Raw genomic sequence first — 6,776 nt, forward strand, 5'->3', positions numbered from 1 at the left:
ATGTTTTTTTCGCTGCTTAAGGCTTGTTATATCACAACAACAATTCGTTTGCCAATTTACAATTTTTGTACACCTAGGGCGGGTTTCTTACCACTCAGTTAATCTAGGCTTAACTTGCTGATAGATTAAGTTTAGTTTAAAAGGGTTGTATACCCAAGGTATACATCCACTCGAAGCGGATGGACCAAAGGATCCATTATGATTCCCTTTAATGAAGGATAAAGAAGAGAATGTTAGAGAGAAGACAGAAAAGTAAGATAGAGAGTAAAAGTGAGAAAAGTAAGAATTTCCCCTTACAGAATTACCCTGATGGCTTTATCTCACGATGGTCAATTTCATCCACTAGGTAGACTTGAGAACGGACTATCATCGCGCCTTTATTCTTCAATGAAGAACTCAGGTGGCAATTTTTGTACATTGGCTTTGACCGGCCCATGCACAAGTACTTTGCTGGAGTACTCGAGCTATCTAATCTCTGACCATTTAACGGCTACTGTTGATTCGACAACAGCACCTAGAGACGTAACCGGTGAACCGAAGTACGATCCATCAATAAGCCGAAGACATTGTTCTTACTCACAGGGACATTATGATATGAACAGAGTATACTCTGAACATATCTGGACAAGGAAAGAAAATTCATTGGTATCATATGTATATGATACCTTTCATCCATCATCATTCAACCCAGAACACATCTCACTCATACGACACATTTATAAGAGAAAAACATACGACACATTTATTATAGGTAGACGGGCGGGTAAGGCCCGTCGTACCCCACATTCATCCCGTACCATACACAATTTATACCAACTCATTTCCAACGCTTAGTCCCACAGTCACATCCACTACGGGGATCACGAAGGAACCGTAACCAACTGACATAGGACATAGTCCTGCGGGCAACTGGCCACCCGTGGTACCAGATTATGCGGTACTCTGGTCTGACCTCATTCAATCTATGCAAGGACTAAGTCAAATAGTAGACTTTAACCAATTTTTTAGTCCCGGCCAGACTAGAGGTATTGGCCACCTCTTTATACCCCGGGATTGCAATAACACTAAGGCAGAGGCTGTACCAAGGTAACATGCCTCCGGCGGGATTACAGAAAGAAAATGGAAATGGAAGGGAAATCTCCATTGTCCGTCACCTGAATAAGTCGCCTAAGTCACAACCTGCTACATCTTCTACCTAGCCATTTCAATCTGAGTACTATGGGACAGCTGCATAAGATACCCTACTGTTTCCAGTTCCTCTTCGTCCTCATACAACCTACAAAAATCCTGGGTGTTACCGAACCAGTTACCCTTAAACGACCCATAACAGATAGGGGTTTTACAGAACTATCCCTACTATTAAGATCAAGCTCTGGACCCTGCTGATAGATTATATAAATTAAAGATGAGTTAATTTTGTTAGTATTGCTAATGTTAATATTTATCTGAAAACCCTAGTCGTGCAATAATTCAGTTCAATGTTTAATAAGTCAAACCAATTGGTTAAAGTAAACTTGAGCTGGCTAGAAAAAGTTGTTACATGGTGTTGACAAAAGTACTTAACATAATATAAATCCAATTGAACGTGAAAGATAAACGAAAACTTCTATCAGTTGTAATTCAGGTTTGAGTTAGGGAACAACTCTTGCGTCATCCTTTTTATCTCTTAAAGACGGTCAGGTTTTTTTTGTCGACAGAGTTACTTCTCAACCCCGACCTAATTTAATGCAAACGTGTGCTTTTGTTTTACACTTGGAAACTTTTGTATACATATGAATCGGCTTTAATAATTTCCAACAAATTTTATATAAGCATGACATTATATATGTCCATGACAATTTTAAAGGGAATCCCAAATGCAGCATACAAAGATAAAGGCAATTCTTACAGCGATAACACTGTCTCCTTGATTCCTAAACAAATTTTTCAATTCATTTATAAGTGCAGAAATGTCTAACATGTCATAACATGTTCTATTTATCAAAGAAAACCTTAAAGTAGCGGACGTTATGACATTACCAAAAGTGTCACTATAACCATGACCATAATGATATAAAGTCCTTGGCTCCCATGATAAAATTATAAGATAAAATTGCCTTCATAAATACTAAACAAATTTTCCAAATCATTTTCCAAGTGCAAAAATATCCATGTACACAACGACACTTTTTCGTTAGTCATAGGATTCAGGCCCAAACTGTGGTACAGTGCCGAACTACGTTTTTGTATCTTTTTTTTTTGAGTAATGGAGAATATCAAGCTACGATCGTAAAGCATAGATACGAAATGGAATTGCTTGCTCTTTTTCTAAATATTGCGTATTAATGAAAACAGTAAGTATTGGAACTAATGACTAATGGCTGACTAGTCTATTGGTTAGTTTATGTACTAATCTGTTTCGTACTTTATCGCTCAGTATTTTGATCAATCTATTAGTTAAATAACAATTTTTTAAAGTAATAGATTCTAATATGTTGCAACCCCACATATGAATCGATTTTTCGATATCAAAAAATATAGAAAAAGAACAATTGTATAGAGTTTTCCATTTCTGTTCAGAGTCGAAATTCGGTCCTGATTTGAAGAATAACTTTCACGTCATCGCCATTATTATTTAAGGACGATCTGGCTTGGGCTCGTTGTCTGATATTTGACGGAATTGCATCTTACCAAAGAATATTTATTACAAGAATACGCATCTCGACGTGTGGGTTATTATGATTTAAACGTATTCTTTAAAATATATCTTGTATTTAGGTAATATTTTGACTTTTGAAGACCATAGAATACTCAAACCATTTATATCCTTTTTTTCTTATGTAAGTTTTCCAAAATTCCCAGTTTCCTATATTAAGACATACATAGGACGTCTAAAAAAAAATTTAATACAAAAAATGTTTGAACTAATTTCAGTAAAATATAAATCAATAATTGATCAGATTTGTTTAGAAATTTGTTTTCGAAATTTTTACAAGAATAGCACAATACCGGAAGATGACACAAGATAATATATGTTAACAAAAAAAGTCGAAACACAGAGACCAAGGTATACACTTCTAAAAGAAATGGTTTTCACTGAATCTGAATTAGTCTGAAATTAAAGAAATCGTCAGTTAAAGCTTTCAGATGATTTTATAAATAATTTTATAAAGGTGTCTTCGTGCTATTATAACGTAAATGTTATCCAAAACTCGATTTTTTCGATGGTGTAGAAATACTGGTGTACAGATTTAAAAATACAAACCTGTTTTTATGGTCTGTGTAATTAAAGTTACATTGCAAGGTTCTCTGAGCGACAATATCGCTTAATCCAAACCTAAGGGGTTTATTAACAAACCTACAGATGAATCACAAAAGTCGTTTTTGAAAAGAGGCATCGTTTTAAAGCTCTTGCATTCGGTTTAACTATAACTTTTTCAAAAGAAAGAAGAAAATTTTAGAAGCTCTTGCAATTGTCCTAACTATTAGAGCGGGTTTTTGAGATGGCAATCAAATGCCAATTAATAATCAGATTAGTTAATATAAAAATAAATTGTTTCTGATGTTAATCCACTTTGATGTTTTTGATTACAATATTAAACTACGCAGTGCTGCCATACAAACCTCCATTGGGCAAACAAAGTTAACTAATTGAGTCGTTCCCACAACAATCGGTTCTTCGCACCGGAACGACTCGGAGTTCAATGAACAACGACCAAAGATTGTCAACCCAGCCACACCGACTTTAAACGTAATTGAGTACTCAAAAACAACTTTCGAGGATTAATTTTAATTTAATCCTTAATCATTCTCCTAAAGATTGGCCCTTAGAAGTTAAAATATTGAAAAAATTAGAATTTCAATAGAGCGAATATTTTGTTAAATTCATCAGTCAGAAGTGTAACAGGAACGGCAATTTAATACATCAACTTACTCTGGCAACTCTAATAAAACCCGTTACAAAATAAGTTGAGTGAAAAGAAACTTTAACATTTTTACTCAACGTAAATATTTAAGGAAATTTGGATGTAAATGTAACATACAAAAAAACAATAACAACTATATTAATAAAAAAAAATCGTGATAATTTTAACATTGTTGTCATTTTATTCATTTGTTGTTGCCTGTCTTCACTTTTACTGATTATTGTTATTGCTATTTTCTTTTTTTGTTTTTGTTATTACTGCTGGTACCCAGTGATAAGAAATACATGAACACACATATTCAAAATTATTCTGAAACAAACGAGACGAGCAAATTCTGGAATTTCTCTATTTTTTCAATTGTATTGTATATTGTTTATAAATAAAATTTGTATTTTGTTTATATTGATTTCATTTGTAGCAAAAATTATAAAGAAGTACAGTTTATTTGAGCTTTTTAGAAATAATTAATTTCATGATTTTGTATTGTTTCGTTGGCCTTTTCTTGAACTAAAACAAATTTAATGCATTTTGCAGCAAAAAAAAAAAAAAAAAACAATAACAATAAAAATTTGCGATAATCTTAATTTTTAATTTGGTTTTTCTATGGCCTCCGCCATTATTAGGTGATGATAAATAGCGATGATTTGGTTTTAATTTTATTTAATGTGTGTTTCAAATTGTTAAAAAAAATTTGATTAAAATAACAAATAAGGGGCCGTAAACCCTGTTTTGTTAGAGTTCATTTCATAATTAATTAAAGCCTTTTGTCAAAGGGACTAATCCGATAATAAGTCTGACGATCATGATATGTTTAACTTCTACCTTTTAAACTTCCCTAATTCAAGGAGTCAATGAATGTCGAGAGTTTTAATGTGAACACCTGCCTTGACGGCCTTATCTCACGGTGGTCTTTTTCATCCACTGGGTAGACTTGAGAACGGTCTACCATCGCCCCTTTGTTCTTCAATGAATAACTCAGATGGCAATTTTTGTACATTGGCCTTAACCGGTCCATACACAAGTACTTTGCTGAATCTCTGACCATTGGAAGGCTTCTGTTGATTCGACAACAGCACCTAGAGTCGTAACCGGTTGACGGAAGTATGGATCCATCAAATAAGCCGAAGACATTGTTCTTACTCACAGAGACACAATGTGGTAATTCTGATATGAACAGAGTAGACTCTGAACATATCTGGACAAGGAAGGAAAATTCAATGGTATGATATGTATATCATACCTTTCATCCATCATCATTCAACCCAGCATACATCTCATTCATACGACACATTCATTAGGTAGACGTGTGGGGTAAGGACCGCCGAACCTCACATTCATCCCGTACCATAACAATTAATACCAACTCATTTCCAACGCTTAGTCCCACAGCCACTCCTCTGTGGGGTATCTGTTGTTTTCGGCAACAGCACCAAACATATCCCGAAATATTGACTTTATCTTACATCAGTCTTTTAAACGCCACTTACTCTCCCCTCGAATTTGGGTTTAAACCACAGCCACTACGTGGATTCCCAAGAAACCTCAATCAACTAACCAGCCAGGACATAGTCCTGAGGGCAACTGGCCACTCGTAGTACCAGATTATGCGGTTCTCTGGTCTGACCTCTTTCAATCTATGCAAGAACTAAGCCAAACAGTAGACTGTACACAATTTTTCAGTCTCGACCAGACTGGGGGTATTGGCCACCTCCTTATACCCCGGGATTGCAATAACACCAAGACGGAGGCTTCACTAAGGTAACATGCCCCCGGGGAGAATACAAGAAGTCAAATTATGCCAATGGACCGCAACGCTAATGGACTGCGCGTTTCAATGAATGGTTATTACGTTGCAATACTGCGCGAAGCTTGTAACTATCACCAGCAAAGTTCTAAGCAACAACTGGAGGAGGAAAGAAAATCTATCTCTTAGCGTCGATGGAGCGGAAATTCCGTCCGTGCACCATTCAAAGAATCATGGAGTCATTTTTACTTATTCTCGAGCCACTTGGTCCTTAAAGCTATTGAAATCCGCCAATGTTACCGGAACCATCACAACTTTAATATCAGTAAGATGTTCTCTCTATGTTAGGAAGCACCATTGTGTATAAGAAGATAGCTTATGTACATAGACATGATAGATAGTCCACCTATATGGAACTTGCAGAAAGCAAGAGTAGTTCTGAAGGAACAATATAAAATTGGGATAGAGCAACAGATTCAATGCCTACTGATCACGCGTAGAAAGTGCCGTTCTCATCATACTTGAAATATATTCAACTTCTGAAAAAATACAACTTCAGTTCTTCCATTGGATTTATGAAAACATCCTGTTTAAGTAGCACTCTCAAAGTAAAATTATGCAATAATCTAATCAGATTATTGTATAATTTTACTATTGCAGTTTACTGTTGGGCGTCGATATCGTTGAATTCGCACAGAATTGATTAACATTGATCTGTAACACTGGTTATTGACGACCTTAGCAAAATTGTTTCGAAAAATATATAAACCTATTAAACATCAGCTTGAAATGTGCACGAGACTGCAAGATTTTATGGATCCCTTGTAAACTTTTGAATCTTATAAAGTTTGATGAAAATCAGTTGGTTATCAATAAATTGTTTCTTATAGACTACAAACTAATCAATAGACTATACCGTACGTTTTTTTGAATAGACTATTCCATAGTCCACAGATTTAAAAATAGTAAATCGAATAGATAATGACCAGTTCATGACGCAATGCATAGAATATTTCATTGTCGAGTCATAAGACTAGTCATTAGACAAGTAATAGACTAAGCAATAAACTAGTTAATAAACTCTAGCAGGGTTATTTTTCTAACAGATCCATTTATGGGAACTTTCG

The sequence above is a fragment of the Lucilia cuprina genome, chromosome 6, assembly GCF_022045245.1.
Source record: "Lucilia cuprina isolate Lc7/37 chromosome 6, ASM2204524v1, whole genome shotgun sequence".
Taxonomy (NCBI): Eukaryota; Metazoa; Arthropoda; class Insecta; order Diptera; family Calliphoridae; genus Lucilia; species Lucilia cuprina.